Below are 14,635 nucleotides of genomic sequence, written 5' to 3'. Positions count from 1 at the left end.
CCCCAGTCCAGGGTTTCTCAATCGCAGCACTACTGACATTTTGGATTGGATGATTGTTTGTTGCGGGTGCCGTCTGGTGCGTTAGAAGATGTTTAGCAGCATCCTTGGTCTCTACACACTAGACACCGATAACACACCCCACAGTCATGTGGGGCAAAATAGAGGCAAAAATGTGTCTAGACAGTACCAAAAACCCCTGCGGGACAAAATCACCACTGCCATTCACCAACCTCTGTGTCTTACAAACGAAGAAACTAAGACTCAGAAATCTGAAGAGTTTCATCAAGGTTACGAGGAGTTATGGGCGCAGCTCGTACCAAGACTCAGGCATCTTAATTCCCCACAGAGTGCTCTCCCCAGCAAAGCCTGCAAATCTGAACTACAATTTCATCAGCAAAAGAGCTGTCTAAAACTGCCTATTTTAAATTAAGGGGCAAGATGGAAGAGTGGTGAGGACCACCATTCTAAGACTAACAGATATGGACTTCATTCTTAGTTCTTCTACTCACTAAATTTGTGACACTGAACAAACTAACCTCTCTGAGCCTTTGTCTCCTCATCTGAAAAATGGGTGATTCCAAGAGACAAAAGTTTATTTTTTTAAACGGGTGGTAAAATGTATATAGTAAATGGTATAATGTGGTAAGTGGTAAAATGTATATAGTGCTTGCCACATAATAGGTATCAGACACTGGAAATACTTGTTACTACTACTATTATTATTATTATTATTATTATTATCATCATCATCATCAACTGGGCCTGAAATCATCAAATACAGCCCCCAATCAAATCTGTCTTATTTTTATATAGTCTGTGAGATGAGAATGATTCTCACATTTTTAAATGGTTTTAAGATTTTTCTAATACTGTTTTGTGATACATAAAAATAGTGTAAAATCAAAGGTCAGATAAGATTTTATTAGAACACAGCCAGGCTTATTCATTTACACAGAGCCTATGGCTATTTTCACACAACAGAGTTGAGCAGTGCAACCTAGATCACGTGGCTGGCAAAGCCTAAGACAGTTACTGGCCCTTTACAGGAAAAGACTGACAGTCTCTTAACTAGCCCTTCGATCTACAGGAAGAAAACAGGCAGCCACAATTTGCACAGAGCCCTCTGGTGTACAGGAGGAGATATAGCAAAATAATCCATGCTTGCTTTTTGATGGTTCATTGCTAGGCCAGCACCTCTCACCATGGCGTTTAACTCTGCTCACCTGAGGCATTTCTCAGCAACTGTGTACATCTAGTACTTTCAAAAATAATCACCCAGGAGACATGAGAAACCTTTACTCTTTGTATATGCCCTCTCTTGAATAAATCTCCTTGTAGGCTTGATATTTTTCAAAATCTGGAATATTTATCAGAAAGAAAGGAAATGGTTTTCTCAGTGTTAAGCCAACCACATATTTTAAGTGTTGCATGATTTGGACAGGACAATAAAGAAGGATATCCGGTAAAAAGGAAAAATAGATAAGAGCTATCTGCCAAGACTAAAATTTAAGAGATGTGTCATGTCACCTTTAAAAAAAAATGTATGTGTGTGTGTGTGTGTGTATACATATACATATACATATACATATACATATACATATACATATACATATACATATACCTTGAGCATCTTTGCTTTCATTTAATCTGACAATAGGCCAAGGGTTTAAAAGTCAGGATACTTGTTTACAGCCCTAACCTTGCCACTAACTAGATTTGTGGTCTCCGGGATTCTTTTCTAACTCAATATGACGCATATACATTGACTGTCTAATGTGTGCCAGAAGCTGGGCTGGGCATCGGAAGTGCAAAGATAAATCAGACATGGTCTTTGTCCTCAAAGATTTCACTGAGGGTCTGTTTAAGTCATTGAACTTCTTTGAGAGTCAGTTTTCTCATCTGGAAGTGTAGGGCACTGAACTAAATATTTCATCCACTCAAGAAACTTTTTGAGTTCCTCTGTCTTGCCATATACTCTAATAGATAAGAAGAAATGAAAATAAGACTGTTTCACTAAAATCATTCAATTTTCAAGTATACCTAGTCACTGCCCTGTGAAGTTCACAGGTAATTATAATACAATATAATAAATGCAGAATAGATATATGAAGCACATGAAATGAAGCCACCAAGTTTTTGCTAATGAGGAAGCACAGACTTCACAGGACAAGTAATATTAGTAAGTCTCAAAGATGAGTTCATTGATGACATGGTACGTTCGGCACTCTCTTCACTGAGAAGGAATGAAGCCAGACCAAAACAAAGTTAGGAGCTGAGGAAGAAGACCATGGCCAACAGAGTCAGCTTCTTCTCCATTAGAACTGTGAATTAAAAACCAAGTCCAAGGAAGATGGGGAAGATTCACTATAATCTAGTCTAAGACCAAGGAGAATCTGAATGCAAAGAAGTGAGGTGAGGTCGATCATTCAGGTTTCAGGGCATTTAGTGCTCTTGGTGCCACATGTAAACTAAAAAGGTTCATTCTAAAAACGATGATGGGGGCACCTGGTGGATCAGTTGGTTAAGCGTCTAACTCTTGATCTTGGCTCAGGTCATGATCTCTCGGTTCGTGAGTTTGAGCCCTGCGTCAGGCTCCATGCTGACAGTGTGGAGCCTGCTTGGAATTCTCTCTTTCATCTCTCTCTCTCTCTCTCTCTCTCTCTCTGCCCCCTCCCACTCTCTCTCACTCTCAAAATAAATAAACATTTTTAATAAAATAATAAAATAAAATAGATGACAGAAGTCAGGCATAAGGTTCCCCACAAGAAAGGAGTGATGAGTACTGAGACAGCATCAGGCCAACAGACAACTACTCAGTTTTTAGAATTTCACTCTCAACCAGTAGGACAGAAACAAGCACCCAGGCTCAGAATCAAGAGGCCGCCTGGGTGGCTCAGTGGGTTTAGTGTCCAATTGTTGATTTCAGGTCAGGTCATGATTTCATGGTTCATGAGTTCATGTTAGCACAGAGCCCACTTGGGATTTTCTGTCTTTCTCTCTCTCAAAATAACTAAACTTCAAATATTAAGAGAGAGAGAGAGAGCATAACACCGTGCTTATGGGTATCTGGAATAAGGGATGCACATGTAAAGGTAGAGATTATTCCCAAACCTCGTGTTCACGTGGCAAGGGAGCTTTACATGTCTTGTCCATCCTGGGGATCATAATCTTGCTAGTGTGGGTACCATGGCAGGAAGCTCAGGCATGGAAGGGGCAGGCATGATTGGTTGCAAAGAGAGAGAAGGATGAGAGGTCTTTATAAATGGAAGCACAACATGTACAAAAGCACAAAGATGCACTTCTAACTCCTCAACCACCCAAATTCTCCCCTTCTTGCTGTCCAACCTGCCATCTGCAAATGTATCTACAATGCCAACGAGAGAGGCCCCATCATGACTCTCCATTTGATAGGTCCTAAGTAATTTGGCAAGGGATGTAGGATTCACACACATTGTCTAATGCTTTTCTGATTAAACTTAACTAAATTCCAAACATTCAATCCCATTGTACAAGGCATGGGATACAGCCAGACCTGGCTTCCTCAGGAAGGATCCCTCGACATTCAGACCCTTAAGGACGCTCCAGAAACTTTGGATGCCTCTGCCTGACTTGACAACCACACCTGCCCCTTTTCCCATTATAATATCATTCCACTTACTCCTCCATTTCCCAAGGTCCCTGATAAAGGGCTGTCCCACTACAGCCAGTTCGGAACACACCTGGCCACAGCTAGTTATTGACCCCCTGTCCCCACCCCACCACTTCTCATGGGACCCAGGTTTCACAAAGTTCCCCGGTGTGCTGTGCCAAAGCCTTCCTCTCTACTCACCCCCACACCCGGCCTCCAATCTACTCCTGGGCCACAGTGCACTTGGGGGAAATTCAATCCATATGTTTCCTTTTCTTCCTACAGAACGCATCCAGCCATTGTTTAAAGAGGGAGGCAACAGCCAAGAAGAGCCACGTGAGGCCTCTCTTAGCCTTCCAATCCTTCATTAGGGAGCAAGGAAAGAAGGACTTTGCCAAGAGCAAACCTGAAACATTCCTTTGGGCTTGGTTCAAAGCCCACAAGTCACGCTTCCACACAAACATGTCCCTAGGACAGAAGACGCAAGGCTCTGTTCAAGGAATCTCTCGGGCATGAAGAGATGGGAATAGCCACCACCACCACTGACCTGGCTCTGAGATGTGTGTGAAGGGGATCCATTGGCAGGAGGCTGTTTTACATTATTATCTCCCAAAGCTGATACAGACCCTCTCTGAGAGTATCAATTCTCCTTAATTATAAGCACACACTATGACAGATGAACAATTTTACAGTTCAAAGAAACCTGGGATATTCTTCAGGTGTCTCAATTATCTCATTTTAAAGTAAGAGAAAAGTCAGGCTCAGGGACTTGTCCAAGGTCAAACAGCTGGCCAGTGTTTTGTGAAGAATCCAGGACTTCTGATTCCAAATTCAGAGCTTTAGACTCAGTGGTCCATGCCAGACCTCACACAGATGCTAAGTCCCAATAGAGACAAGATCCACGGGACCAATCCTTTTTAAACAATCAGTTAAGCATCTGACTCTTGACCAGCTCAGGTCATGATCTCACAGTCTGTGAGATCGAGCCCCATGTGTCCAGCTGCACGCTAACAGCACAGAGCCTGCTTAGGATTCTCTCTCTCTCTGCCTCTCCCCCTGCTTGTGTGCATTCTCTCTCTCTCTCTCTCTGTCTCTCTCTGTCTCTAAACAAATAAATAAACATTTTTTTAAAGTTTTCTTTCTCCACCTGTCTAATTTTTTTTGTATTTTGGGGGTGAGGGGATTCTTTGAACCCATGAGCTAGGGACTCTAGGTATCCTAACAAATGTCTATGTGGGTTTTCCTTAAATAATTTTGAAGACAGGAAGCTCAATGCTCTCTATATTGGCCCATTCCATCTTTGGGCAAGCTCTAGTTGCTGCAAAGTTCTTTCTCACAGTAAGCAGAAGTTTGCTTCTCTATCATTTCCCCCCCAAACTCGTTTGCTTACTATGATCTCCCAGAACTGCTTTCAGTAGAGGCCAAATAGGGGTCGTCTGGTGCTCTTATGGAACAAGCACTGCTTTGTGGGTGTAACAGTGCCTTTATCACAGTCACCCCAGGTGGCTGCTGCCTTTACCCATAATCCCCTCAGGAAGGGTCTTCTTTCTTTCACTGAGATGTAGATGACATACATTATAGAAGTTTCAGGTATACAACATAATGATTCAATATATGTATATATTGTGAAATGATCACCACAATAAGTCACGGTAACATCTATCACTATACATAATCACACATTTTTGTTCTTATGGTAAGAACTTTTAAGATCTCAGCAACTTCCAAATATTCAATACAGCATTATTAACTATAGTCACTAAGTTGAACACTACAACCACAGGACTTACTTATTTTATACCTAGAAGTTTCTACCTTTTGACCCCCTTTACCTTTTGCCTACCCTCCACCTCCCACCTCTGGTAACCACCAATCTATTCTCTGTACCTATGATCTCAGGGGTTTTGTGTGTTTGTTTGGGGGAGGGGATTATTTCAATTCTACATATAAACATAGTATTTGTCTCCCTCTACCTGACTTATTTCACTTAGCATAATGCCCTCAAGGTCACTCCATGTTGTTGCAAATGGCAGGAGTTTCTTTTTTATGGCTGAACAGTATTCTATGGTGTGTGTGTGTGTGTGTGTGTACACACACATACGTACCACATTTTCTTTATCCATTCACCTGTCACGGGACACTTGGGTTGTTTCCATGTCTTGGCTATTATGAATAATGCTGCAGTGAACATGGAGTTGCAGGTATCTTTCTGAGTTAGTTTTTACATTTCCTTCAGATAAATACCCAGAGGTGGAATTATTGGATAATATGGTATTTTTAACTTTTTATTGTATTTTAAAAATTTTTTGAGAGAGAGAGAGAGAGAGAGAATTCCAAGCAGGTTCCACACTCAGAGCAGAGCCCAATGCATGGCTTGATCCCACAACATTGGGATCATGACCTGAGCTGAAGTCGAGTCAAACGTTCAACTGACTGAGCCACCCAGGTGACCCTATTGTATTTTTTAAAGAAACACTGTAGCAGTTGAAAAACCAAGACTCTATTAACTAATATACCATCAGAATCTAAGAAAACACTAACAAGCATTATAGTAAAAATGTAATTTATGATATTGATATAATGATTCATCAAATAAAATTTTAGGGGCACCTGGGGTTGATGAAGCATCAGACTCTTGATTTCGGCTCAGGTCATGATCTCACAGTTTATGAGATGGAGACCCGTGTTGGGCTCCTCACTAACAGCACAAATTCTGCCTGGGATTCTCTCTCTCTGCCTCTTTCCTACTTGCACTCTCATTCTTTCTCTTAAAATAAATAAACTTAAAAAACTTTTTTTTAAATAAATAAAATTTGAAGATTCAAGGTCCTTGTGTGTTTTTGAAAATTGGTATATTTAGTGCATTGTTATTTGGCACCTCATTTACCAAGTACTCTTCTAGAGTGCTGGGATATTACGAAAAAACAAGATTAATGTGCTCCTCCCTTTGTAGAGGTTCTTTTTGGTAATATCTTTCTGTCTTAAATATCCATGGCTATAAAACAGAATCTCAGACTAGAAGGGAGGCCACTGCTGAGAGAAGCCGATGACGAGCAAAGAGAATGGGGCAGCTGAGAGCATACCAGTAGAGGGGAAGTTGGAGATTTAGAACGTGGGTAAGAGACAAAAGTATGGGGAAAAGGTAGAGAGGCTGGATTCCAAGGGGCCCTGTGGATAATAGTGGGTTATGGAGCATAATGTCATAGAAAAATCATGGACTTCAGAGTCAAGCCATGCAGGTCCAAATCCCAAATTCCACACCATTCATTTGAGAAGGTATTTAGCCTTCAGCCATCAACCAGTCTAAAGCCTTATCTCTTCATCTACAGAATGCAGATAAAACACATATTTCCAAGGATAAAATGAAATCACAATTTTTTTTAAGTTTACTTATTTTTTTTAAGAGAGAAGGAACGCGAGCAGGGGAGGGGCAGAGAGAGAGAAACCTAAACAGGCCCTGCACTGTCAGCGTGAAGCCTGATTCAGGGCTTGATCCCATGAGCCATGAGATCATGACCTGAGCCGAAACCAAGAGTCAGACGCTTAACCAACTACGCCATCCACGTGCTGCGAAACCACAACAAATTTCAAGTATCTGACACACACTGACCAACAAACATAAAGTTCCCATCCCCCAGAAAGGAGAGGAAGCCTAGAAAGCAGACCATTGCTTTGACCTTCACTAGTCTATTTGAACACCTGATGGCCCTTTTCCTCTTGATGAGGGAGTTCTGGAAATCAGAACCTCGAAATAATCGAATCCCATGGGCTTAAGCTCCAGTTTGACTATTATGAAAAGATATATCCCTTTCCCTCAACCAGTAGGCATGGTTTCATTCTTCCTACATACACCTTGCCTTGGGCTAAAGTGGAACAAACCCAGATATCAAGATGTTCATAGGGCGGGATGAAGGGGACACCGGTATCCCAGTGTGCTAGGGTATTTTCACAGCTGCATTCAATTAGATGAAACTGTAATTGTTTTATACTTTTGCTCCACGCTTAATCCTGGAGAAAGAAGAGTGGATTGTTGGTTTTCCTTTTTTATCTTCCAGTATTTTTGTTTTGTTTTTATTTCTCACCATAATATTTAGATAGTATTTGTGTAAGGGAAAGCAATCATAATGAAATGGATAATCAAACAGAGTGCTCTCAGGCACATTTACAAAAGCCTTCATTTCAGAAATGCTTCATTTACCCAGACAGTGGGCAGCCGAGGGCATGGGAAAGTCTGTTTCTATGGACAGGGAAGTGATTCATGCCAATCAGCTAGAGAGTTCCTCTTTCAAAATGCTCCATATGTAAGACATAGCATAATAAATCACATCAACAAGCAAACAAGAGGTACCATACGCCTTCCAGGTGCTGACTCCATGCTAAGGACTAGAGGTGCCAAAATGAAGAAGACATGAGCCCCAGGGCCAGGATGAGGGTAAGAAGAGTGAGACACTCGCCTCAGGAGCAAACTCTAACAGGATGCCCAAACACCCAGTTATCAAGATAAAAATAACACTGTAAAGCAATATTTCAAAAAATAAAAATTAATGCAACAAAAGCCCATGGTGAACCAAATATCACCAACATGCATTTAGACTGCAAAAAAAAAATTTTGGAAAGGCACTATTAGAGTAAGAAACAAGAACGTTTACCTTACAAGTCATAAAAGCTAGCTTAGTGCTGAATCTGACATTTGAAAAAAAATGATGGAGAAATACCAAGAAAAAACTACATGAAAGCAAACACCATATGACACAAAACCAATTATAAAAGGAAATATAAGCGTTTTACATCTCCCCTTTAAGAACTGAAGTTGATACTAACTTCTAAAATAAAATCCCTTGATTTGAAATTTGGGAATAATATTACAAGTCAAAAACTATTCATTTCCTTTGACCCAAAAATCATACTTCAGGGAATTTATTTAAGTACAACTGAAATATGGAAAATGCATCATTTGTAACCAAGAAAAAAAATAAAAGAACTCTCCACAGAATATTATCCAGTCATTGCAAATAATAGTCATGAGAACAAAGCAATGATAAAAAAGATAGAAGAATGTAATAAAGTGAAGAAAGTAGGAAGCATAAATACAGGTATACCACAGGAACAGCTACATTAAAAACCGCATAGAAAACAAAAACTGAAGGTAAACGCACCAAAATTACAACAGTGATCTTCTTTTGGTGTTCGAAATCTGAGTTTATTCCCCTTCCTTTCCTCCTTTCTTCTTTCTTTCATTTTTTTTCCTTCTTTTTCTTCCTCCATTCCTGTTTTCAGGAATTATATATTACATTTTGTATTGTATCACATCATTCAGGGCCTAGGCAGGAAACAGGTGGCAAACTCAGAGATAACTGAAAAGTATTTAATTACAGGACTCCTCTCAGAGGTGTGAGCAGGACTGAAGGGAGTGCCAGGAGATAACATACAACGTCTAGCCACAGCTCCGAGCTGCTGCTATTTAGGTCAGAAGACGAAAGAGGAGGGAACAGTTTCTAGAACTAGGAAAGAACTGAAGTTATAGGAGAAAGCTGTCCCAGGGGCACTTGGGTAGCTCAGTTGGTTAAGTGTCTGACTCTTGATTTCAGCTCAGGTCATGATCCAGGTTGTGGGATCGAGCCCCACATTGGGCTCCATTCTGAGCATGCAGCCTGCTTGGGATTCTCTCTCTCTCTCTCTCTCTCTCTCTCTCTCTCTCTCTCTCGTTTTGTTATTACTATAATCATTATTATATATACGTTCATGGTGACGATGGTGGCCATGTTGGTAGTGACAGCACGGCCATGATGGTGGCGATAATGACAGCAGGGACGGTGACGACGGTGCACATAATGGTGGTCGTTGCAGTGAAGGAGGTGCCAGTGGTGGTAATGGTCATCGTGACGATGCTGTGAACATATCTCCTATGAGATCAGGTATGCTCAAATGGTAAAACAGGGATCCCTCAGGCCCATCTCCATGACACTCCTTTAATCCAGAGAAAAAATTAACTCAATCCATAGTGCGTTCCCTAGGAAACGACCATGTGGCATCTTCAGAAAGAAAGTTTCTACCTTCACCGTCTCTAGAGCTAAGAGCAAGGACAGGAAGCAGATGTACAATACCGTGAACACAGCATCCTAGGTTGTGAGCAGTGCCTGGTAGAATGACCAGCACCAAGTAATCCTGAAATTATTTACTTGAGGAGTGAACGAAAGCTCTATGGATTATTATGAACTCCGAACTAGCTTGATTGTATAAAGAGGATGATATTGAGCATTTAACCATTCTAACCACTTAACTCAGTAAATCTCAACAGTCTTACAAAATAGATACTAATGTTGTTACCATGTTAACAGATGAGACAACTGAGGCACAGATGACTCGAATAGTTCTATGTTGCACAGCTAGCAGGTAAATAACTTAGAATTCGAACCTGGAAATCGCTGTGCTAGAGCATGGACTCCTTCCCCTAATGTCCTCAGACAAGGCTCCAGGGTGGAAGAGGTACAATTAGAATTGAGCTGAGGGGAAGGGGTAATGGCAGGAAAACTCTCAAGAGGGCCATTCAGGGCCTAGGAAATAGTGTTCAGAAGTCATCTGAATGATATTCTCAGAGATAACTTCCAGGAAGACAATCTGGAACTCAAGTCACAAGTGGATTCCACGGACTCATGTTTGGCACAATGAAATAAACAGAAAGCAAGTCAGAGTTATCCTGGACTTTTCAGGACCACGAAAGATGTCTTGCTTACCTTCAGACAGATCTCTGTCCTGCATTCCTTGCAAAAGGGAGCACTCACGGTGGAGATGGGGGAGGGCACCGTTGTAAATCTGATGCTCTTTAGCCAGTGCAAGAAGCAGGAATGAGCTCAGTGATGACCCTGACCTCTACGTGGGAGGCAGCATTCAATGTGGGCAAAGAGGGACTACAACAGGGAACAAGGAAGGTCCAAGATGGGAGCAGCGTCTCAAGCCCAGGAGGGAAGTGGGAAGGAAACCAGAGGCTGGCCAGGTTTCACAGGAGAGTATGGCCAGGCTCCAGCACAGGGCAACTTGGGGAAATTTCTCTGCCATTTCCGGTTTCCCAGCTGTACTTTATTGGCTCGGCCCACCTGCTCCAACCCTGCTCTCTGCCCCAGCACCTAAAGGCACAGCAGCACCTCCGACTGTTTCTGCTACATTAAGACTGGCTGGAAAAGGTGAAAATTCAGTCTACCTCAGGACAAGAAGATGAATGATTTACAGGGAAGTTATTTAAAAATCTCCTCAAAATAAAAACTATACTGTCAGGGTGGTCAAGAATACAAAAGAAATATAGATACAGGCAGAGAAACGCACGAGAAGAAACCCCATGCGTGTGTTTTCATTTGGCTAGGTTTCTTTCAAATAAAAAATGTTGTCGGGAAAACATTCCGAGTGAGAACTTCTTTCTTGGCACGAAGCTGGCAGGGTCTGGGCTCCCTTCTCAGAACACCAGGGCCCTTCAAACCAAGTGCAGGATTCTGAGTGTGATTACCTGCCATAGGCCTCGCCGCCAGCCTGGGTGAGGCGCGTGGTTTGAATCCCTCTCCACTTTCCCTGGCCATTTCATCCATCTTCTCCGACACATGCCTTGGGGGCCCTGGTTTAGCTCAGCCACGTGATTTCATTTCCTCTTTGCCTCAGTCTCCTCATTATGAAATGCGGCTAAAATGGCTTGCCCAACAGCCCTCACCAAAGTGAAGAGCCCTGCCGCCATTTGGGATGGGGGTGGGGGGCAGGTAAGTGCAGGGGAAGACCACTAACAGGTGCATGGATAGGAGGTGGGACATTTTCAGATGGATGCTTCTCATAAATGGGGCAGTTGGCACCTTTCAAATGCGGTTTGGTGGGCGGGGGGGGGGGGTGAGAATCAAAGGAAATTTACAACCAGTGGCAATTTTTATTTATTTTTGTAATATTTATTCATTTTTGAGAGAGAGAGAGAGAGAGAGCAGGAGAGGGGCAGAGAGAGAGGGAGAAAGAGAATCCAAAGCAGGCTCCAGGCTCTGACCTGTCAGCACAAAGCCCAATGTGCAGCTCGAACCCACATACTGTGAAATCATAACCTGAGCCAACGTCAGACGCTTAACAACTGAGCCACCCAGGTGCCCTCCCCCGCCGCCCAGTGGGAATTTTAAAAAACATGTTTTGGTTACCTTTACTCGGGAGACAGACACTAAACAAAAATAAGGGGCCCATTCAATAGTACTGCTGTGATAGTCATATTTTAAGACTTTTGTTTTTATCCACTTATTCATTTATTTGATTTTTATTAAATATTTAGTAAATGCCCTCTATACTCTCAGGCACTAACTTAGTACTGGATTGTAACAGTGAAAAAAATTGAACGGATGTATCTCGTCCCCACAAGTCTTGACTTCCAGGAGAGGAGGTAGACATTAAGCAAATACATACACACATACATGTAATTTCTGAAGGATGCCATAAAGGAAAAGAAATATCATCCTCTGAAAATCAGACACTCAGTAAAGCCTGCTCCGCGCATGCCACATTTGAGCTAAGACCTCAAGGGCAAGCAGGAGCTAGCTTGGGCAGAGAGACCATTCTAGGCAGAGGCAGGAGCACGAGGCGGAAAAGCACTTGGCAGGACACCTGGCTGGCTAGGTCAGTTAAGCTTCCGACTTTTGATTGCGGCTCAGGTCAGGATCTCCTCGTTCTCGAGTTTAACCCCCATGCAGGGCTCTGCAGTGACACTGCAGAACCTGCTTAGGATTCCCTCTCTCTCCCCTCCTCTCTCTTCCCCTTACCAGTGCGCTCTCTCTCTCTTTCTCAAAATAAATTAACTTAAAAAAAAAGGGAGAAAGAAAAGCACTTGGCAAAGAAAAGGCTAAGCTCTTTGACAACAGAGGGTAAGGATACAAGAGGGGGCTGGGGTTGGGGGAGGAGCCAGGTCACGGGGGGTCCTGTAAGTGGCCTTCCAATCTTCGGGCTTATTTTCACAGCAGTGGGAATTTACTGAATGGTTTCTGGACCACAGGGCAATGACATGAGCCACAAGAGTGGGAGCAAGAGACTAGGGAGGAAGAGGACTGTCCCCAGAGCCTGGAAAGAACTACAGTGACTGCAGTGCAGGCCAGAGGAATTAGGAAGCATGGGGTGGGGGGGGGGGGCAGGGGTAAATGCAGAGGACGTGGTGGCTCACTGATGGGGAATGGAAAGGTGTCAGGGAAGGCACCGGGAGTCCCAGGCTGAGCAAGCAGATGGGTGAAAGCGTTATCTGTGGGACAGGGGAGTGACAGCTTTGGGGAGCCTGCAGTCCAACAGACAGCAGGGCTCCTCATGCGATGCCATTGCTTCCTGCCGAGTTGGAGGAATACACAAAGCCTTAAGGGAGCAGAAAAGAAGGAGCCTGTGAATCTGGCCAGGAAAAAGAATCACAGAGGAGGGGTCATTGGAGCGGGCTCCTGAATATGAGGAGTGTCTGATAGACTGAAACGGTAGAAAGGCTTCTAAGAAGAAGACAGTATTTTAATACCTTTGAGTAATAATGCCAATCCTATGAAACATTACGAGGATTAAATAAGATAACTTACGTGGAAATACCTGTAACGGTTCTAGAGTTTACTGATGGCCTTTTTACATTCCTGTTACCAACCCATCCGCCAGCCAGCATTGTACGTGTTCATCTTGTTCTTCACCAGCCAAAAGGAGAACAAAACTCAAATTGCCTTCCCTGCCTCTTCCTAATATACCTAAATAAGTATATGAAATGGGCCACACGTGTGGCCCTACCTGCCATAGTGGTAACTGAAGGGCGCAAAAGAAGAGCTCAGTTGTAAGGCTAGCTATTTTTACGCATTGCCTTTTCAATTATGATCTTGTAAGATTTTAAAGTAAAGTTCTTTTTGAAAGCTCCTGCTCTCTCCATTTGTCTGTCTGCCTCCCGTAGCCATTAGCACAGGACCTAGCTCAAAGAGGTGCTCAACACAAGTAACTGAGACAATAGAAACCAGCAGAGTATTTATGGGGTACCTTCCACTTTCCAAAACGGTATGAGGTCTGGGGGCACAGAGATAGTTAAAGCAAAGGCCCTGTCCTCAAGAAAATCAAAGATATAAATCGAAAGGAATAAAAACACACGCATACATACTTACGTACAGTATGATAAATGTGTCCAAATAAATACATATGCTCTCCTGCCCCCCAAAATTCAGAAGTTCACAGAATACAGCCAAACCAAAATATTTTTCAATCCATAAGCATTTGCAGGCTTGAAATCTCCAAAGCAGAAACTTAAAGGTACAAAAGCAGACTAAGGTACAGTCAGTGGAACTCCTTGAAGTTACCCATAAATATTCGCCAAGCCTTTCCCCCGTCCTACACCCAGTCATAAATCCCCCTGCTTCTTTTCAAGAACTTTTACATTTGATCAATGAGGCAGGGTGATGTTTAAACCAGGCCATTTGGAATATTCGATTTTCGTACATAGTTTTAAGATTTTAATTTCCAGTCTGCAAGCCGGCTCGGATTTTCCCTGTCCTGAAATAAATCAGGATTTCCAAGACATGAAAGCAGGCTCCGAGCACAGAAGGGCTTTCTGAACGTTCAGCCTGGTTGCACTGCTCAGTCAAGTCATACTTACAAACAACTTACCTCTCACCTCATCTCAGTCCTGGGGGGATAGCCTGGAAAACTGGCAGCTAATGTGGTGAGCGAAAAACACCCAGCACTCAAGATCAATCTGTCAAAAAGAGGCAAGAGCCATTCATCAAAGGAGAGAGGGACAAACTCAAAGATGTTGTGAAACATTTACCAACCGGTCCAAAACTAATTGGCCCCTCTACTTAATCTCCTTCTCCCCTCCACGTCAAGCCAGTGGCCACAGAGCCATAGAGGGATAGAAGCTCGTAGCTGTAGAATGGATGATGTAAGCAGGATATTGCTAATATATCACAGAATCAGAGCATGGTAAAGCTAAACGGGTCTTTGGAGTTCATTTAGCCTGGTTTGGATAGATAGCACTAAGGAGCAAAAAGAGTCCTG

The 14,635-nt window shown here is 42.7% G+C and overlaps 1 long non-coding RNA gene across 3 annotated transcripts in view; it reads right to left on the bottom strand.

Annotated features, from left to right (window-relative positions):
• LOC132672651 (uncharacterized) overlaps positions 1 to 14,404 on the bottom strand; it is a 240,514-nt gene extending 226,110 nt beyond the window's left edge. For all 3 annotated transcript variants that reach the window (XR_009607626.2, XR_009607623.2, XR_009607627.2), the window contains exon 1: positions 14,246 to 14,404. This is a non-coding gene — a long non-coding RNA (uncharacterized LOC132672651). The remainder of the gene's footprint in view (positions 1 to 14,245) is intronic.
• Between the last annotated feature and the right edge of the window lie 231 nt (positions 14,405 to 14,635).

Source organism: Panthera onca, chromosome C1, assembly GCF_046562875.1.
Source record: "Panthera onca isolate mPanOnc1 chromosome C1, mPanOnc1 haplotype 2, whole genome shotgun sequence".
Taxonomy (NCBI): Eukaryota; Metazoa; Chordata; class Mammalia; order Carnivora; family Felidae; genus Panthera; species Panthera onca.
The sequence above is the reverse complement of the archived record's forward strand: the minus strand, read 5'-3'. Positions and strand labels throughout refer to the sequence as shown.